Source organism: Ipomoea triloba, chromosome 11, assembly GCF_003576645.1.
Source record: "Ipomoea triloba cultivar NCNSP0323 chromosome 11, ASM357664v1".
NCBI lineage: Eukaryota > Viridiplantae > Streptophyta > Magnoliopsida > Solanales > Convolvulaceae > Ipomoea > Ipomoea triloba.
In genome coordinates this window covers 9392888-9415767 of record NC_044926.1, presented here as the reverse complement: position 1 = coordinate 9415767, position 22880 = coordinate 9392888, and the positions used below count along the sequence as shown (strand labels likewise).

Sequence of the window (22880 nt, the reverse complement as noted above, 5' to 3'; positions counted from 1 at the left end):
AAAATATATAAAGTAAAACAAGATGTTTATAATTCATAAAATTAGTTCATACAAAAATTATTGTTCAAACACAAATATCAAATTAAAATTACAACGAAACATATTGAAGAAAAAAGACCAAAAGAGTTTTAATTGGGATGGATAAATGATGTCATTTATATAAAATAATAAGGATAAAGATGGAAAAAAGTTAAAAAGCTACTAGCTTATTTTTGAAAACCTACCTGAAGTAGCATTTCAAAATAAGCTCTTATTTTAAGCTACTAGCTTATTTTGAGAACATTACCAAACAAAGCTTATAGCTTATTAGTAGTTTAAAATAAGCTCTGCCAAACACAGCCTTTAACAAAAAAGGAAAATAAAAGGAAAAAAAAAAAAAAGCTTCGAAAGTGTTGTTGAGTGGGTGGAGCATGATTTCCATACCAAAACGTTACAACTTCGATTCTTACCAATAGTCTTTGGTCGAGCCCGCCGCATAAGGTCTTTCGAGTGTGATTTACCTCTTTCATATAATTTACATACAACTACATAAAAGCGGGGTTTATCAAATACACATACACTCTAAAATCCATAATAGTGGTTGCAAGCTTATCTTGTTACACCAAAAAAAAAAAAAAAAGTAGAGGTATAAGATAGTAAATAATATCAAGCAATTGTTAGTGTATCCATTTATCTTTAAATTTTGAATAATTATTAATATACTATTTTTTAAATTTGAAATGCTGCATCATGATGTACAACTAGTTGAAATCTTTTATAACATACTACTGTTGATAATTTATGACAATTCTCAGTAAACAACAAAATTCATTAATTAAAATCAATCAAATTAATAAAATTAAAAAGTATTATATCGTAAACAAGATAAATAATCTCATTCAATACTTATACATTGTATGATATGGAACTTTAAGTCCACTAATGGAAGAAGGAAAACTTAAATTCAATGTTTCAAACTCAAATTTATTTAAGAATTTATTTGCATTTAAAATTTTAAGTTAATCAATATATTTTCTTAAATAATGCAATTTTTTTATTAGATCAGAAGGGAAAAAAATTTTCAACACCAAAAGTTGGCACTCTCATGCTGAGGTACTCCCATTCTTTCTCAATTTTTTTTTTTAATTTATAAATAATGCATTCGATCAAAAGATGGGTGAAATTAAATTTAAAGTCAAACCTACCAGCACTTCAAAACCAATATAATTATTTCTTTCAAATTGAAACTTTTTCTCTTTATTTATGTTTGCATCCACCCTAATAATGATGGAGAGGAAGAGGTGAATGAGTACAGATCGAGTTGGGGGGAAGATGTAAATTAAATGGTTGACCAGCTTTACTTATTTAAATTATTGTGTTACTCGCACGTGAACACACCACCACTTATTTAGTGTGAAGTACAATTTTACTATACACGGTATACGGAGTAATTATTAAAAATGGATCCCTTTTTCTTTCTTTACTTTTTTAAAAGAAATTTTAAAATTGATGGAAAATGATTAGTGAACTTACAGAGAATTAAATGTTATACTGTGGATCATAGTCGATATTATAAGGTGAACCATTAATCTAAATATTTATTTTCACTTTTTAGTATACTAAAAGTTCATTTTTATTGTACTGTCTAAAATGAAACTATAATATAGTAAAAATAATTTTTTGATATACTACGAAATAAAAAATTAACTTGAATCAGTGGCCTAACTTGCAATATGGAGTATGGATCATAATTCACAGTATAATTTACTAAATAAAATTATGTCATACGTACTGATAAGTACAAAAGATACCACTTTTATAAGGTTATTTGTGGATCATTAAGTGCATAATTCACGGCCCTTATGAATGTTTTAGTCCTAATTTGCTTTAGAATGCTTGTTATTGTCATTAGACCCCATTCCACGCTTGGCTAATTGTTTTGTAGGTAAAAGATGTGCAAAAAGGGCAGGAAATGACAACATTTCAGATAAGTGAAGAACAAACCAAAGTTGGAGCAAAAATTAGGCCAGGACTGCAGTGGACGCGCAATGGACGCGCGGTGGACGCGCGTCCAGGCCTGCGTCCGAAATTATGCTTGCAGAAGTTTGACAGCAGAACAGAGGTCTGCTGTGGACGCGCGCGTCCACGCGGGCGTCCATCAGAACACTTGCAGAAGTTGAAGTCTGGACGCAAATAACGCCGTGGACGCGCCTGTGGACGCGCGTCCACCAGGGTGTCCATCGCGAAAGTGGGCAGTTTTTGCAATGTTTAAAAGGGGAATTGAGCCATTTTTGCAGGGGATCCTTGACATTTCAGTTTTAGATCATTTTAGACTCTCTCTCTCTAGGATTAGCCTAGAGAGAACTCTCCCAAATCACTCCACATTGCAATTCTTAGTTTAGATTAGAATTAGAGAAGAATTCCATTGGTGCAAGATTGTGATCTACATTCAAGTTCAAGATTAAAGTTCAATTTCAAGTTCAAGTTCAAATTCAAAGTTCAATTCCTAGCTAAGTCTTCCTTTTAATTTCTTGTCATTACTTTTGCATTTTGCTATTTCAATTCCAAGTATGATTAGGTAGATCTTTGTGGATTTGGATTGAGCAATGTTGTATGGATGTTCTTGAGCTTTGAATTGATCAATTAGGTTTTGCAATTGCTTGATTATGAGTTTGGTTGTGTGAATGGTGATCTTCTTTGACTCTTGTGTGGGAATGATCAACCTATATGAGAGATGTTTAGAGAAGGAGTCTCACTTACGAGAGTAAGGTTACTCCTTAGCCTAGCTTAGCACATTTCCCTCTCACCTTTGAGAAAAGGGAGAAGTGGAAGATAAGAGGCACATAACGTGTTTGACGAAATGCCTCTCCTAGCCTAGTGATCACAAGGATGACATTACGGTCTAAGGAGCGAGTCCATTGACCACGAGAGTGGCGGTGGTGTTGGTGACCTTGTCTCATTTTCATTATCTAAGTGTTGCTAGCCTAGTATCTTAGGAAATCAAGGATACCTATATGAGTTGCAAGATCCAAATCCTCCTTTCCAATTGATTGTTTCCAATATTTGTTCCTATTTTCGTTATGTTTCATGTGCATCCCTTACTATGCTTGGGTTAGCTTTTAAACACTGAACACTCTTGTGCTTAATCCCCTTACCGCTTGAATTCCCTCCTTGCCATCCTTTGAGAACGATACTCGGGAACTTCTTCCCGTTTTACCACCTCTTTCTTTCCATCCACCACGAAAACTACACTCATCACGTACATATCTTAATTTTATCGGTGAAAGAAAAAAGAAATTTCATAAAAATTGTGACAAGCTATTTTATTGATAAATTAAATTAAAGTGTGTCAAGTCAATAGAATAAAAAATTAAGTAAAAGGTGAAAATATGTTTAGTATTACTAAGATTATTACTCTATTTGTCCCATTAATATTCATTGCTTTTTTTTTTTTTTTTTTTTTTTTTTATAATTTGACTTTTTGTATTTTAATTGTACATTTAATATAATTTTTAAATATATAAATTTTATGTACTAAATATTTTAAAAGAACGAAATTGTAATAAATATATTGAACTAAGTCTCATTAATCAAATTGAACACATAAAGTGGGACAAGAGAGTATATAAACATAAATTAATAATATGAATTAATTAACAATCTTTTGAATAAGTGTAAATCATCATTTATAGGAATACTAGTTTTATACGCGCATTGCGCGAATGGGTTTATGCCCAATGTTTATATTTAAATAAATATTTGAAAGTATATCAATGCAAGATTATATAGGAGAAGTTTATACATGAGTAATAGAATGTTGAATTTTTTTATTTAAATATCTAACTCAAAGTATATGAATCCAAGATAATATAGAAAATTCATTATAATTATTACTAAAATAAATGTTTGCAACCTTATAGAATCGATAATCTAAATATTTGGTCTAAAAATGATAGTCTAAATGAATACTACTTTTAATTTGAATTTTTCTAAGTGGTTCTTAATTCTCTTTTGAATAACATTGTCATTGTCTTCATCTTTACTATTTGTTCTCTTCCTTTTTGTTGGTAGTGTGTTATTTGCAATTCGAATATTGTTGGTAGCATAGATGACAACGTCATGCAATGAGATTATGATATAGGAGCTATTACCTTTCCTTTAGGTGTTCTGCTTGGGGTTCATTTGGTTAAACCATTATTGTTGGATGGGTTATTGTGGATAAAGAAATCCCTAGTTTAAGAAAAAAGATTAAATAAATTAATCAAAATTTGAAAATTTAAAATATTATGTATTCCAAAGATATTAAAAAGGTAGTTTTTCGCTTCAATTTGCTGGGTAATAGGTCTTTCATTGTCAACAAATCCACCAAGTAATTAATATGATTTGTTTCAAACTATTCTTTTTTATTTTTTTTAATGGTATTAAAGAAATACATATGTATCATTTTTTTTTGTAACTACTAATTTATTTAATTCAATAAGAGTAAAATAGAGTGATTCCGGTTCAATTTGTTGGGTTATTATTTGAGTACTCTCTTTGTCAACCAATCCCTAAGTAGTTAATATAATTAGCTTCAAATTATTTTAAATTTTTTTTCATAGTATTAATAAAATACTTGGTAAATAATATATAACATTATTTTGTACTATAACTTTGATATTTAATTACAAGATATTGTAAAAATAAGATAATGGACAATGTAATGAATATCAATTGATAAATTTGAATGTAAAGAATCTTTGCATGAGAGAAAATAAAGACAATTTTATATAACTAATGAAATTATTTCTCTTATTTAATTTAATTCTTTGATAATGAATAATTTTTTCAAATAAAGGTATTGTAGACACATAATTCTAAATTAAAGAAATACATATGTATCATTTTTTGTTGTAGCTACTAATTTATTTAATTTAATAAGAGTAAAATAGAGTGAGAAACTTAATTATGTCAAATTTTATTGAGATGAGGTTCGAACCTAAGACCTTTCTTATAGAAATTAATGGGTAAGTTAAAAGTTTAACGGAATATTAACGGAGAAGAGAATATTTAACGGAAAACTTAACGGATAATCATAAAAGTAAGGTTAAATTGGATAATCTCTATTAATAATATTAATCTGAATTATCTTAACCATCTATTTGATTAAATAATTCATCTGAACCATCAATTTGATTAAATAATTTGACCGCCATTTTTTCTACCCATTTTAGGCTTAACTCTCTTTGGCTCTTATTAGTATAGTAGATAATGTTAGAAACATTAGTTAAAAATAGCATTTAAAGTGATCATTTTGAGATCATATTTTGAGTGAGATTCACTTTAGATTCTCATTGTGAACAAAGAAATTTTGAATATATCTATATGGGATTCAAAATTCATGTTACATATAATATATCAATATGGGTGTGGGTATGGGTACAAGCTCTTGATATGTGGTCCTCTGATTCTTTAGTTGATGTCTTGAATGCTCCATTGAAGGGCTTCCGGATTTCAAATGGCTTGATTTTCAGAGAAGAACTTATATGCTTGCTCTTCTGAAGGGCCTCCGGATTTCAAATGACTTGATCTGACATAATTTTCAAGGAGAAACTTTTACATTTAGGATCATGAGGCTTTTATTTTCATGATCATGATATCTAATTCTCTAAATAAGCTTCAAATCTATTTCTATGATTTTTCCTAGGATGAATACATAGAAATGAGAAGCCCTATTTATAGTTGTAGGATAAAAGAATTTTGATAAATTCAAACTCTTTTGATATTATCTAATTTAACAAATTAGATAATATCAATATTATCCAAAATCTATTTAAATTACTAATATAAAAAATAATCAAAATTAACAAATTTTTAGTGTCAACACTCATAATTGAGAGAATTAATTTAATATATTATATACTCAAAATAGATAATGAGTGGATGCGAAATTAATTATCAATTTGTACACATAAGTAGGAAGTGTAATGTTTGACTAAACATCTATCATTTTACCAAGGCTCTACTGTGTTGACTATGCGTATTAGTTTCTCCACCGAACAAATATGTCAAGTTTACCATTCAAGATTTGTTTTATGAAAGTTGAAATCTTTCGGATAGTAGTTTTTATTGTGTGTATCTCTTCAGGTTTCACCTCTCTTGAACAGATTAAATCTCGTCATTTTTAGAAGTTACATAATTCACCTCCAATTTGATTGAGATTTAATTTTGTAACTGTATTTTTAATATTGTAACAGTATATTTAATTCTATAAGGTACCATTGTTATTAATTTCACATAAGTGTGGGAGTTACAAAATTAATTTTCATGAATGCTATTAATTTCATGTCCCATATATATGCATACTATTGGACAAAGTTTTTTAACGATACATTTTGAAAATTTTCTATTTCTCTCGTGTTCGGTCTATACTCTCTCTATGAACTCTGCCAACACTTCCTCTAATTTTAGACAAAGTGTTCACCTTTATTCTAGTTCGCTAAAAGCAATATATTTGAGTGCCTGAATATATTGTTGTAATTCATTTTATGTTAAGAAACTGTCGCTTTAGCGCTCATAGCATCATCGAGAGGAAGCAAATTGATTTATTTAATAAAATTATGAATCTCACACCTTGGATTAACCATTTTCAAATTAAAACTAATGCACCATTTTTGAAGAATTTTTATATTCGATTTATTCCCATTTTTGAGAAAAAAAATTCGTCATGTAACACCTTTATTTTACTTTTGCGCTCATAACTATAATAATATTTATGCTTTCGGTATTTGGATTTGATCTATTTTATTTTTAGTTATTATATTGACTTTAAAAATTATTTCAGTTCTAGTTCAAAATACACTTAAATCTAGTAAGGTAAATTTATATTTTTACAAAGTAATTAAGTAATTTTGAATTAAAAGTTGAATACTAACATGTTTGGTTCACAGAATGAATTTTAAAAGAATAGGGATCATATTCTATTTGGGATGGAATAGACAAGGAATATAATATGAATTTAATTTCACTATTTGGTTAACGAAAAGAATAGATTTAAGAATTGTATTCTAGTGTTTGATAAGATTAACAAATAGAAATGAAATAAACAATCAAAAGAAAAAATTACCCTCCACACGAATATATGTACGGATAAGGACTTGCGGGCTTGTCTTGGTCCATGGTATAATTTGCCCTTGTTCTATGAACCAAACTATAAATTTATAATAGATTGACATTGATAACTAAAATTAAAAGTGCTATTATAAGTGAAGGAGCAAAAATGAATAAAAACATAAGGAATATATCAATTATAATAATATATATATCAATTATTATAATAACAAAAGTAACGTTTTTTTCTTATGAAACTTGATATTAAAATCAGAGTTAATAGTATAAATGGTCCTTTGACTAATTTGAAATTCAAAATTGGTCATTGAGTTGTAATTGAACCAAATTAAATCCTTAAGTATACATTTGCTACATAATTTAGTATTTTGGTCAATTTTTTTAAACCAAATACAAGGGTAATATATAGGAATTCAAGCTTCTAGTGCTCATGTACAAAGAATCTAACATAAGGCATGAGGCAAGTGGATGACAAATATTCACGACCATAAAAATAAGGTCAGAGTTTGTTTAGGAATGTTTAATATAACAGTGGGTGTTTGATAAATAGATGTTAGCTGATTGTATTAGTGAGTTTGATTAGTTGATTGTAAAAAGATGTTTGATAAATTAGCTGTTAACTGATAGCTGATTGTACTAAAAAAAATGGATAGCTGATTAAATAAATGACATTTTTTACTCATTATAAAATCCTTTTAACATTTTATCTTCAATATATATGTTTGGTTGTAATTTCAATTTGACATTTGTGTGTTTGAACATTAATTTTTGTATGAACTAATTTTATGAACTATAAATATTTTGTTTGACTTTATATATTTATTTTCAAATATATGTTCTTACTTTATATTTTATTAAAATATATTGAATTCATTATTTTATATTTTAATATGTAAACAAATCTATTTAAATTTAAAACTATTTAAATTTTATGAAGATGCCATTTTTAGACTTTTTACATTTATTAGCTTATCAAAAAGCTAATTTTATCAAAACCTTTTAAGAATAATAGATAATTTTTTTTTGAATACATAACAGTTAACTTAACAGCTCTTCAAATTTCAGCTAATAGTTTATAGCTTTTCAGCTTTCAGTTAGGTTTGCCAAACATAGACAATACGATTATAGACAATCTCGTCAATTCTGGGAGCAAGTGTCAAGCACACTCCAATCATTTCAGTGGTTCACTCCTAAAATTATGTGTATTATCTCTAGGTACATTAAAAGTCGTTGCCAAGTAAACCTGTTGTAATTTCAAGCACTAGACTTTGACATTGAAAAGGGTTAAGTAAATTAACTCAGTAATTAATTTTGTATATTCCCCATCTTTATGGCTATTTACAATCCTTGGAAATGCTTTTCACGATTCACTTTACATTATATCCTTCACTGAGCAAAATATATTATGGCGTAATATAATCATTTGCCATTACTCAATCTAGAGATCCAATCAATAATATAGGCTTTTAATTATTGAAATTATCTAAATCTTTATTACGTACTCCAATGTTTTTCAATAAATTGTTGATGAGGAATAAATTTTGTAGGTTTAAAGAGGTTATTTAATCAGATTATTCTTGCAATTATTATAGATTATAAATAATAAATTGCTTAAAGGCATATAATGCCGTATATATTATTATAAATAATAATTTAATACACAATTTAAAATTTTTGTATAATTTTATCTGATTGTACTATTTCACCCAAAAAAAAAAAAATCATTTGTTCAAACGACCCAACACGTCATGAATAGTCAGTCAAGAGATCTAAATTTGTTGTCAACTAACCAATGGACAAATAGGATATATCATATTGGATTATATATATTTTAGTTGGATAGTATTAGGAATAAAGTGTAAATATAATTTTGATGATATCAATGTAATTGAATTAGTATTTAGAACTCAAAATTTTACATTATAAAAAGTATATATTCTTAAATGGCCAAACAACGTAACATAGAAATAAAATATAGTAAAAGAGATGCAAAGAAGGACGTTCACAAGTATTAATCGTGAAACAAGTCTTTATTATATTAATGCTTTAATTTGCATATGCTTATTCCTATAAGGCATATGGATCTTTGTAGCACGATTGGTTAAATATTAGAGAACAAATAGCATATACAGGTGGTTTCAATTCAAACATGAATGCATGAACCATCACTAACAGTTTTATCTGGCAACATTATTGGCTGTGCATTGTTCACGTAGATAACCTTTGGAATAAGATTGCAGAATGAGATTTACATGACTATAAGAGGTTAATTAGCTACATTAATGCATGTAGACTTAGTTTCATGCTTTATATACCACATGCATCTCCTTTAATTTATGTATGTGGGTTTGTCATCTTGAATTCTAATTTTAAGTGCAAGCAATTATAGTTATGACGATATATGTAATTATCTTTCATTACATAGTTATCTTTTCTAGCATATTGATCTTGACGGATTGAAATGGCAAGATCATTATATTATTTAAATATTCTCTTTTACTCTTAATATCCAAGATATAAATGTTTAATCTTGATAATTAATATATGATGTTATTATGTTTAATTTATGTGTAGGCATGTATTTTTTGGGGTTGGGGCGGGAAACATTATATATAGTGTTCCCTGCAATATGAGATTAAAAATAAATAAATAAATAAATTTTGTTTATGTGTTTAGATAATTGAGGAACACAAATTTATCATATCCAAGGTTAATTTATTAGCGGGGGTTTTTTATTCTTTCAAACAATTGAATATGACATGCGTATATATTGTTGTCACATGATTTAGATATTTGAATCATGTACTGAAATTATTTGTTTGTCTAAAGGTAACAAACATATTTCAAAGGTTTTAATCCAAAAATAAAAATAAAAATTGTAATTTGCTAGTAGTGTGGGAGAGTCTCATTCTCAATGAAATGAAGTTCAAAGCATTCTTGAATTCTATGTCTAGGAAGGTGCGTGATTTTTAAGCAAACTTCGATTTCACAACTCAACCTAGGAGTTTTTGGGAAGCAGGGTGTTGATCATGCATGCTAGCTAGTTAAAGCGCCACTTGATTCTAACCCGAAATGATATTGACTTTCACATGATTTTAAAAGTCAAGCATTGCAAATAGCTTGCATTGGTTTAAATTATATGGTGTAGTGGAGTTTCTCAATTCTTTAAAATGAGGAGATCGAGATAACCTAAGATGTTAAAGCTACTAATGTTGAATTCACTTTGTTGAAATTTCTGTAGATAAACTCTAATAAATGCTAGTTTGAATATATTCTTTGCATGTGAGATTAATTTCTCTCAAGAACATTATGTGAAATACTAAAATCTGTGATTATGTTGTTCAATTTGAAGTAGCATGCAAACAACATTATTTCTTTGGCATACTGGCAATGATCATTTATATATATTATTTAAAATCTTGGTTGAGTCATGTTTAAAGGGTAATTATGGTTGATACAGTAAATATCGACCGTATATCGTGTGCGCCACAATGAGGTCGGTTCGGGCTAGAATATTTAAGCTAAAAATCTGTTGGATCGGTTACTAGGCTCGAGTGATGTAACGGTGGGTCAGTGCTTCCCAAGCTCTCTAGTAGCTATCAGCAAACAGTCAAAAGTCTCTCTGTCATGCATTTAATGCGGTATTTATAGCGTGGCTAAGAGATAAGTTGCGAGCCTTCGACATGGCGGGCACATGAAGCTAGGGATGTGCAATTTCCCGAAATTTTTCGGTTAACCGACCGAACCAAAAAATTTCGATTAACCATTAACCGAGCCGAAAAATTCGGTTCGGTTAATGGTTAAAGGAATCTTGAAACTTCGGTTAACGGTTAATTCGGTTTGAAATGTCGGTTATTCGAATTAACCGAACGGTTAACCGAATTTATATATTTATAGATAAATAAATAAATAAATATAAATAATAAATACTAATTGGATTGAAGATTTGAAGTTATGGGTGTTTGAATATTTGAAGTTATGGATAATTTGTATTTTATTTTAATTGGATTTATTGTTTTAGGTGTTACTTTTAGAATTTTATGTTTTAGGTTTAAAAAGTTCGGTTAATCGGTTAACCGAAAAAAATTTCGGTTCGGTTAATTTGGTAACACAAACTTCGGTTCGGTTAATGGTTAAAGGCTTTAAAATTTTGATTAATTCAGTTCGGTTAAAACGGTTCGATTAACCGAATGCACACCCCTACATGAAGTGCATGCACCGGTCCCTGGTCGAGCGGAGTGGGGACCGTACACATGGGGCGAGATATCTTCCGCACCTCTTAGGCGAAGGCATAGTGATTGGACCGAGCTGAATAGGTCGGTGATGAGGCCTTGGTGTAGATTGCTCAAGAGGAAAACTGCGGCCCATCAGAGACGTTAAGTTTGCCTTTTCTGGTTGGACTAGGTCGGCTCGAATTGCGGTCGTGGCACGCGATTTGGTCCGATTGTTCGTATTGGTCCCAATCCTCGAAAGATATTCCCTATCAATGGTGATTTGAGGTAACTAAGTTTGTTGAAATATATTGAATTATTGAGTATGTATTAATTAAGTGTTGCATTGTGGGGGTAATTAGCTCCTTGTATATATTTCTTCCCTATAAATATCTCTATGGTACTAAGAATAATGATAGAAAAAAAAAGTTTCATGTTAAGCATGAAAATCTCAAGGGAATTATTTGTGAGTAAATAAAGTACTTATGTATGTAAGTTTGATTGAGAGGATCAATTTACTTTAATAGATAAGACTAATTATGAGGTTAATCGTTGAATTATTGATGGAATGACTTAAAGTCCAAGAGGTGATGAATTTATGGTGTATCCCACTTGTGTGGTTAAACGAAACCATGGAAACAATTACAAAGTAGTACACTAATTGGTCATTCCTATGATGTGTGTTGAGCTAGAGCTCTTAATGAATTTATAACCCTATGAGACAGGTGGTCTTATTGAGACAGACTTAATGAATTCACCACTTAATATATAATTGAGATGGTGAACATAAAATGCTCTTAATTTTTCATACCCTAATTTGAGTAGTTTATATTGAGATAGACTTAACAAGATCACCTACTTGAGTGAAAAGGGTTAGCCACTTTTTATGAAAGATAATGGGATATCTTTCTAGAGCACTCATGAGCAACCTGAAGTTCAGTTGGGATGAATATATATATATATGTAGTTTTTCGCGGAAATTACACAAGATCTAAGGTTTGATGCTTGTCACTTTGGTTTAAACCTCTAGTCTAAGAGTTCAAGATCCGTTCACTCACTAGATCAAAGAATATCATGTGTCATTACGTGCCGGTTCAAAATTTAGCACTTATGTGTCAAACATTTATACTTCTCAAGAGTCTTTCTTGTCATTCCCTTGCATTTGTTGGAGACTGTTGGGAAAATGCAAGTATTCAACTCAATGGATAGAGTTTTATGTGGTTCGCAAAATTACTGATGATTCGATTTTGGTATATTATTCACCACAAGTGATGAGCGGCCAAGATTTGTTAGGTAGTGTCACTAGTGTGTGGTCATAATCGTTTGGCATATACTATTTAAATGGAGGTATTTTTGAGTTCATACAAACAGACAAACATTATTTGATATTTCTATATATTCTCTTCTTTTCAACTCTGAAAGTATTGTGTATGTTCCAATCACTGTTCCGAATGCACGGAGATAGGAGTTGCTGACTTTTGGGGGCAATGCCGTTGTTATGAGCCTGCACCGGTAACGACGAATTCACTTCTATGACAAATTAGTAATGCTTATATCATGACATAACAATTATTTATTTTCACTTTATCGGCCAACAAGTAGTAGAGATACAAATGCTACGCATTCCTTGTATTGCTTGCTTTGGCTTTCAATAAAAATTGGGTTATCATTAAAAAAATGCTACGTATAAAAAAAAAATTATATACAAGTTTTAAATTTGGTATTGAATTGGATTCAAGTGTTGAATGCTTTCACATTGAGTGGCTATTGTTTTTTTTTTTTTTTTCTTTTTCTTTTTTCGGGGAAGGGCATGTATGCTATTAGGTATATAATCTCGCCGGAAATTGAAAACGGTTATCCGGCATTTACGCTCAGCTCCGCCACATTCACTGTCCCGGCCCGAGCACCTTCTGTATATCTCTCATTATCACCTTTAATAGCTCCGAACGGTACACGTATAGCTGTTAGTAGGTATTCGTAATTACTGGTAATAATTATAAAACATTCACTAAACTTGTGGGTTTTCGTTAATTTTTTTTTTTTTTGAATTTGAACATCAATCCTGAAATTATTAATTAAGCAACAACTTTTTTAAATGGATTACTTCTAGCATTAAACACCTTAGATTTATGTACCAAAAATTAATATAAAACACATTAAGACTTGTTTGGAGGAACCTAGCCATGTTGGTATGGTTGTTGACTTGTTAATCATATGGTTACAAGTTTGACTCTCAAGTCTCAAGTCTCAACGGGGAGCAACCTATTGATTTTTTTGGTTTGAGCCGGCCAACTATGGACAACATAACTTGTTTACCTTGGTCCTTTATTCAGTACACACCCTTGGGTAGTGACTGTATGTTTCCCTCATCACTCAAAATAATAATAATAATTGTTACGGAGTACATTATATGCATCTTAATTATGGTCAAGTGGCATGAAGTGACTCTTTCAAATGAGAAATCATGGGTTTGAGACTTGGTGAGGATGAGGACAATATTGACTCGTTGAAAAAAATATGCATAGTATTTTAAGTCAATTAAGGATTAAATTTATTAGAGTCATAAATAAAAACGGATAAAATTTATTTTTAAACCTCAAATTTCATGGAAAGATAGAATTGGTAATTTAGGATTAAATTTGAAAGTGTTACTAAAGTAGTAAAGTTAAAGTAAAATTCTTACTTGACTGAATTAGAAATAATTATATAAATAATAATAATAATAAAAATAATAATAATAATAATAATAATTATTATTATTATTATTATTAATCCTTAAAATCATGGATAGGTTCAAAATCTATACTTCTATACCATTAATAAAAATAAAATCCTTAATTTCAACTTCCCGTCCAAAACAGTCATATACTATTAAGGTTTGTGTAATATTGTAAAATATGGTAATACAACTCCTATTCTTACTACAATTGTACATTAAAATATGTTAATACAATTTCTAATACAATATATCTATTCCTACTTTCCTATTCGTAATACAATTTTAGTTAAAATTACTAATTGTAATATAACTAGGCGTATACTTCTCTACAACGTAATCTATCTATACTCTACACTATTAATAAAAATAAAATCCTCAATTTTAACTTCATGCCCAAAACAATCCTATACTATTAAGGTTTGCGTAATATTATAAAATATGGTAATACAATTTCTATTCGTACTACAATTGTAGTACATTAAAATATGTTAATACAATACCTAATACAATATATTCTTTCCTAATTTCCTATTTGTAATACAATTTTAGATTAAAATTACTAATCGTAATATAACTGTACATATACTTCCCTGCAATGTAATCTATATCTATATTATTAATAAAAACAAAATTCTCAATTTTAACTTGCCGCCCAAAACAGTCCTATAGTTTTAAGGTGTGCGTAATATTGTAAAGTATGATAATACAATTTCTATTCGTACTACAATTGTACATTAAAATATGTTAATGCAATTCCTAATACAATATCACTTTTCCTACTTGCATATTCGTAATTCAATTTTAGATTAAAATTACTAATGTCAGTGTTAATTGTAATAAATTTGTTATCTTAAGAGCGTACCTGACCAGAATAATACTTAAGCATTGTTGCTACAACCAAATTGGTTGTTCGATAATAATGTTCAATCGTTGTTAGAACAAGTTGTTATTGCACCAGTATTTAGTCCAGCTAATCTTAATATTAATTGTAAGAAAATTTGTTATCCAAATAGCCTACCTAACTATTTTATTTAAATAAAATGCAAATTTTAATTTTCTTTCCTCGGGTATAAATAATTGCAGTGACCGGTAGTGAAACATTGTACAGTGAATTTATAGTTGCTCTGTAAGAACACCTATTAATATGCCTAGAAATGGTAATATAGTTCAAATTCAAATTATTTGTAATAATCTTTATATTTTATTATATAAATTTTGATTTTTTTAAATTATTGATTTACTCCAATTAATTTTTTTTAATTATTATGTACTTATTTGATTTTATTATCAAATTAATCAATACATGTGCGACATGAACACTACAGAAGGAGGAACATACTGAAGTTGTGACTGTTTGTGTAAGGCAAAATCAAATGGTGAAAATCTATCAAAAGTACATACACACTCATGAATTTCTAAATAGTTTGAGATTGTTTGGACTCCCTAATCATTCATGACATTAAAGGTTGATGCACCTATTATGTTACTGCGAAACATAGACCACCCTCTTAGTCTATGCAACGGTACGCGTCTCATCGTCACAAGATTGACCAAAGTTAATGGGACACATGAATGAACCAAAGTTCTTATCACCCGAATGTCTTTCCCTCCTTTTGATATGAGATTACCCTCAAGTTTAAGCTTAAACAATTCCCATTAATGCTCGCATATGTCATGACTATCAACAAAAGTCAAGGTCATACACTAACTCATGTTGGGCAAATCGATGTTTAACCACGGTCAATTATACGTGACTTTTTGTCGAGTCACCCATCATGATGGCCTGAAGGTGTTAGTGCTAGACGAGGATGGACAAGATTCTATTAGTACTACCAATATTATCGTCTACAAAGAGGTTTTTGATAATGTGTAATTCGAACTGGTTATATTTTTTTTTTCAAAGAGCAAATTTGCTCAAATTATACAAATCCTAAACAATGATATATAAAATCCTCAAAGTTTCAGCACCGAATGCTTACATCTACACATTAGTTATTAATTCAACAATTATTTGGTAAAATTCATGCAAGGATAACGTCACAAAACATAATCAATCAAACCATCTTTTCAATTGCACTATATAATATTTGATGTTATAATTTCTATAATTACATACCGATCCAAATATTTTTAAAATATTATAACAAATTCATTCCGTGCATCGCATGGGTGCGAACACTAGTTTTGTTTAAAGGGAGTATAACACACCAAAAATATAATAAGTTTTTATATACTCATAACATATACATATATATATATATATATATATATATATATATATATATAAGTTTTCACATGTAAAAAATCATATTATTTTCATTTACCGTATTTAAATAATTTTTGACCCCAAGATTTTTATGGCAAACCTAATGCGTGTGTATATATTAATTTCAAAAGTTTGGGAAGGCCTAACAACCCTAGCCCCCCCCCCCCCTCCTAACTCTATCTTTGATTGCAATAATCAATAGGTAATTAGGGATGGGAATTGTAATTCAATTCGCAAATGTTTACTTGAATTTAGCTAATGTAGATCATTTTTTAAAATGATCGGAAGTGGGTTTTAAAATGTGCACTTATTGTTGGTCTGAGTTGGGTTTGAATTTGTATATATCATCCATTAAAAATATCTATTTAGCCACTATAAGATCAGAAGGATTAATGTGGTTTTGGAAGTATAAGGATGAGTCCGACAGTGAATATAGTCTCCTTGATACATATATATATCCCAACAATTAATTCATGACTAAAGTTAACTATAGCTTATTTTCTTAAATAGGTTAAAGTGTTGAAAATTTCATATTAAATTATATTGATACTCTTAAAAGGTAAGTATTTAAAAGAGTATTATATGAGTTTATTCAATTTCATTAATACATAGTATATAATTTAATTTTGATTAAAGAAGATAAAGATTAATGTCATTAATTCAAATTTCTAATGGAGTTGTGGATATAATAATAATTATATGTCAAAAATTTGGCACATAAGTTATGTCCGTATGGTTAATGTGGTTTCTATTAACAATTGCATGGATTATTTAGTTGGTTTTAGCCAAGATAAATTTAGGCATGTGTATGCAATAAGAATTGTAAGATGTGACACTATGGGCAGCTGGTTACATGAAGTTTGAAAAGAAAGATTAGTGATCGAGTCTCACTAGTAGTAGTGTGGGAGCAACTTCTCTAGCCTATGTGTAATTAGGGCTTAAGAACAAGATTTGAATCCAGTCGTACCCTAACCGTCACGGCACGTACTCCAGTCGCCACTGTCATGCACCCCTCCTTCTTGGGCTCCTACTTGTATGCTTCCATGCATGCCGCCTACGTCACATGCCTTCCTAGCCCGACAAGATTTGAGTCCAACCTATTTCTTTCACCACCCCTACTTGGGCCAAGGCTTAGCCCAACCTCTTTCTTGCATTGTTTAGTTTTGCTCAATCAATATTTAATTGGGTATTAATAAATATAATAACTTCCAACTAAATAAATTGAATATTTATTTTTACAAATTTTTGAGTTATGAGTCAAGCCATGATTTGTATTGCTTGGTATAGCTCAAACCAACTCATATTTAATCGAGCATTCATAAATGCAATAACCATGAACTAAAAACTTTTTTTTAAAAAAGAAACTCGTTGTTTATCTTTTGGCCAAGGTCGTACTAATATTTTTATTGTTTGACTCAGTTAGACATAACCCATATTTTAATTATGTTAGTTCAATCTAGTTCAAATCTACTATACTAATAAGAGCCAAAGAGAGTTAGGCCTAAAATGGATAGAAAAAATGGCGGTCAAATTATTTAATCAAATGGATGGTTCAGATGAATTATTTAATCAAATAGATGGTTAAGATAATTTAGAATTATGTGTCTACAATACCTTTATTTGAAAAAATTATTCATTATCAAAAAATTAAATTAAATAAGAGAAATAATTTCATTAGTTATATTGTCTTTATTTCTCTAATGCAAAGATTCTTTACATTCAAATTTATCAATTGATATTCATTACATTGTCCACTATCTTATTTTTACAATATCTTGTAATTAAATATCAAAGTTATAGTACAAAATAATGTTATATATTATTTTACCAAGTATTTTATTAATACTATGAAAAAAATTTTAAAATAATTTGAAGCTAATTATATTAATTACTTGGGGATTGGTTGACAAAGATAGTACTCAAATAACCCAACAAATTGAAGCGGAATCGCTCTATTTTACTCTTATTGAATTAAATAAATTAGTAGTTACACCAAAAAATGATACATATGTATTTCTTTAATACCATGAAAAAAGTAAAAAAGAATAATTTGAAACTAATCATATATATTAACTACTTGGGGGATTAATTGACAATGAAAGTACTCAAATAACCCATTACCCAGCAAATTGAAATGAGTACTACATTTTAATATTTTTGGAATATATAATATTTTAAAATTTCAAATTTTATTAATTTATTTAATCTCTTTTCTTAAACTAGGGATTTCTTTATCCACAATAACTCATTCAACAATAATAGTTGAACCAAATGAACCCCAAGCAGAACACCTAAACGAAAGTCCATAGCTCCTATATCATAATCGCTACCAACAATAACTGAATTGCAAATAACACACTACCAACAAAAAGGAAGAGAACAAATAGTAAAGATGAAGACAATGACAATGTTACTCAAAAGAGAATTAAGAACACTTATAAAAATTCAAATGAAAAGTAGTATTTATTTAGATTATCATTTTTAGACCAAATATTTAGACTATCGATTTTACAAGATTGCAAACATTTATTTTAGTAATAATTATAATGAATTTTCTATATTATCTTGGATTCATATACTTTGAGTTAGATATTTAAATAAAAAAATTTGACATTCAATTACCCAGGTATAAACTTCTCATATATAATCTTGCATGCATTGATATACTTTCAAATATTTATTTAAATATAAACATTGGGCATTAACCCATTCGCGCAATGCGCGTATAAAACTAGAGATTACCTAATTTAACATTACTCTTATGATTATCCGTTAAGTTTTCCGTTAAATATTCTCTTCTCCGTTAATATTCCGTTAACTTTTAACTTACCCATTAATTTCTATAAGAAAGGTCTTAGGTTCGAACCTCATCTCAATCAAATTTGACATAATTAAGTTTCTTACTCTATTTTACTCTTATTAAATTAAATAAATTAGTAGCTACAACAAAAAATGATACATATGTATTTCTTTAATTTAGAATTATGTGTCTACAATACCTTTATTTGAAAAAAAATTATTCATTATCAAAAAATTAAATTAAATAAGAGAAATAATTTCATTACTTATATTGTCTTTATTTTCTCTCATGCAAAGATTCTTTACATTCAAATTTATCAATTGATGTACTCAAAAAAAAAATTTATCAATTGATATTCATTACATTGTCCATTATCTTATTTTTACAATATCTTGTAATTAAATATTAAAGTTATAGTACAAAATAATGTTATATATTTATTTACCAAGTATTTTATTAATACTATGAAAAAAAATTTAAATTAATTTGAAGCTAATTATATTAACTACTTGGGGATTGGTTGACAAAGAGAGTACTCAAATAATAACCCAACAAATTGTAGCAAAATCATTCTATTTTACTCTTATTGAATTAAATAAATTAGTAGTTACACCAAAAAATGATACCTATGTATTTCTTTAATACCATGAAAAAAATAACAAAAGAATAGTTTGAAACCAATCAAATTAATTACTTGGGGGGTTTGTTGACAATGGAAGTACTCAAATAAACAATTACCGAGCCAATTGAAGCGAGAAACTACCTTTTAATATATTTGGAATACATAATATTTTAAAATTTCAAATTTTTATTAATTTATTTAATCTTTTTTTTTAAACTAGGGATTTCTTTATCCACAATAACTCATTCAACAATAATGGTTGAACCAAATGAACCCCAAGCAGAACACCTAAAGGAAAGTCCATAGCTCCTATATTATAATCTCTTTGCATGACGTTGTCATCTATGCTACCAACAATATTCGAATTGCAAATAACACACTACCAACAAAAAGGAGGAGAACAAATAGTAAAGATGAAGACAATGACAATGTTACTCAAAAGAAAATTAAGAACCACTTAGAAAAATTCAAATTAAAAGTAGTATTTATTTAGACTATCATTTTTAGACCAAATATTTAGACTATCGATTTTACAAGGTTGCAAACATTTATTTTAGTAATAATTATAATGAATTTTCTATATTATCTTGAATTCATATACTTTGAGTTAGATATTTAAATAAAAGAATTCGACATTCAATTACCCATGTATAAACTTCTCCTATATAATCTTGCATTGATATACTTTCAAATATTTATTTAAATATAAACATTGGGCATTAACCCATTCGCGCAATGCGCGTATAAAACTAGTAATAACCATATGGATGGCATGTCAGATCAACTTGCCATTTGACAATTTTTATTGAGTTTATTTTCCTTTTTATAGCCAAATACCAAAAAATGAATTTAAAAAGTCATTTCAAAGTTTTCGAATCCATAACTAAGGGTGTTGACAAAAATCAAATTCGAGACATTCAAATAGAAGAATTATACTCCACCCACTAGCCTACCACTTTCAAAATAGCATTTTCACTTTTAATAGCCAATTATGGTTTGTTTTACTTTTACTCTTTAAGCATTCAAATATTTGCCAAAGACCTTGTGGTCTAGTAGCATCTGGTTGCACCCCCACATAAGAGGGGGTTTGAGCCTTAATGGAGGCGATTTGGCTTTTGTGCTTCACTTGTTTTTCATTTGGTTAAGAAAGTAGTTATGAACAAATACTACATTGTACAGGGTCAATAGTAGTCAAATATTTTTAACTTTTTATATTGATTTGATCATAGATTATTAGATTTTCACAATCAGTCATTAAAAGTAAAATTGGACTGCCAAGGATCTTGTGGTCCAGTGGCATCAAACCCTTCTTTTTATACGGGAGGTGGTGGGTTCAAGCCTCAGTGGAGGCAATACTGATTCTTGTGCTTCAATTGGTTGAGAAAGTAGTTATGGACAGATATGTCATTGTAATAGAGTTAGTAGTATTAAAAAAAAAAAGTAAAATTGGACTAAATTATACTTTAAATTAAATTTATCATTAATAGTCTTGAAAAACGGAATGAGCTAATCGTGTGCGTTTTTGTCCTCAAATTGTGTCACTTGCATTCATCTGCATTCTGCAATAAATTCTAACCGGAACTTTTTTTTTTTTTTTTTTAAGAAATAATTACACTTTTTGTTCATAAATAATAGACTCATTGTAAGTTTAGTCTCTAATTACCATAAATTGTAATTTTGATCTTTTATTAATCATAAAAGTAGATATTTTGACCCTCCGAAAGACCAAAATAGTCATTTGTAAAAGTTAAAAGTTTTGGTTTTAATACGGAGTATAATTCCTTTCAAAAAAAATACGGAGTATAATTTTAAATGACAAAAATAGCCACTCAATTGACTTATTATATTAAAGGTCAAAATATAATTATGTATATTTACATACTTAGTGGTCTGTTTTTTGGTAATGCGTACATAATAGTACATATTTGTGTGATCATTTTCTAACATTGAGTGGTATATATTTGTATACATAGTAGTGAATGACCGCGTGTTAAGGCGCGGTCACACCTGATTATGACTCTATATATATATATATATATATATAATTATGCACAACAATTATATCTAAACTTTAAAAATCTAATACTACATCTTTGTATTTTACAATAATTATAATTTTTAATCCAAAAAAATCCAAACTAAATTGACTTTCTTATGTTAGCGCTCAAATTATTTTAAAAATTACAACATAATATTTTTTAAAAAAACATAATATATTAAAATATTAGTGTCTATTTCATTCAACTAAAATTGAAATTCAAAATTAAACCATCCAACAAGACATTATTCTACATATATATTCAAACAGTATAACGACCAATTAATATCTAAATCAATAGAGTGATTTTTCTAGAAAAATGTAATTTTTTGTTAATATTAATAAAATTCAATCAAATTAAAAGTTATTTACATGATTTTTTTTGTTCGAAATGACGCGTACGAAATGTATTACACTATATAATCATTCTCCCAAACAAACAAGAGTGAACTACCCTTAACAACCCCCCCCTCCCTCCCTCCCAAAAAAAAAATATAAAATACGATAAATAAAAAAACTTAAACTCATGACACGTGAAAAATATAAAATACGATAAATAAAAAATAAAGTCTTAAGTCATCACCGTAGTGGCTCTCCCATACGGGAGGTCACGAGATCGAGCCTCAATGAAAAAGTATGCATGAACATATACTACATTAGAATAGAGTTAGTTGTATTCAAAAAGTCATCACCGTTAAAATATGACATAAAATAAATATGAAACACAAAAAATTTTAAAAGAAAATAACCACAAACCAATCATGATAAGTTTAATATATATGCAAGTAAAAACCGAATAAAAGATGTTATAACTAACTTAAATTGAAAACTCGTATATAAGGTACAATTAAGATTAATTAAAAAAATGGTGTAATCTAGGCGTATAGTACAGGTAATTCAGACCAGATTTGATTATTGATTAATAAAATTACTAGGAATCTAAATACATAACCACTTCAAAATTACAACGCGTGCATTAATGAGAGTGGATTGACTGTGGGGAGTGAAATATTCAAAAAAAGAAAGAAAAAATAAAAAGAAAAAGAAAAAGAAAACGGACAGAAGACGTGTAATCAGAGCACCATAAATCCGTCGGTTACAACCAGCAAGTAGCAACACACACGCGTACACACACCCA

General features: G+C 28.8%; 1 protein-coding gene across 1 annotated transcript in view; it reads right to left on the bottom strand.

The window, feature by feature from the left end:
* LOC115997504 (DNA polymerase epsilon subunit B) overlaps window positions 1–2318 on the bottom strand; it is a 22445-nt gene extending 20127 nt beyond the window's left edge. The window contains exon 1 of the mRNA XM_031237070.1: window positions 2314–2318. The gene's annotated coding sequence lies outside the window, so the exon portion shown is untranslated. The remainder of the gene's footprint in view (window positions 1–2313) is intronic.
* Between the last annotated feature and the right edge of the window lie 20562 nt (window positions 2319–22880).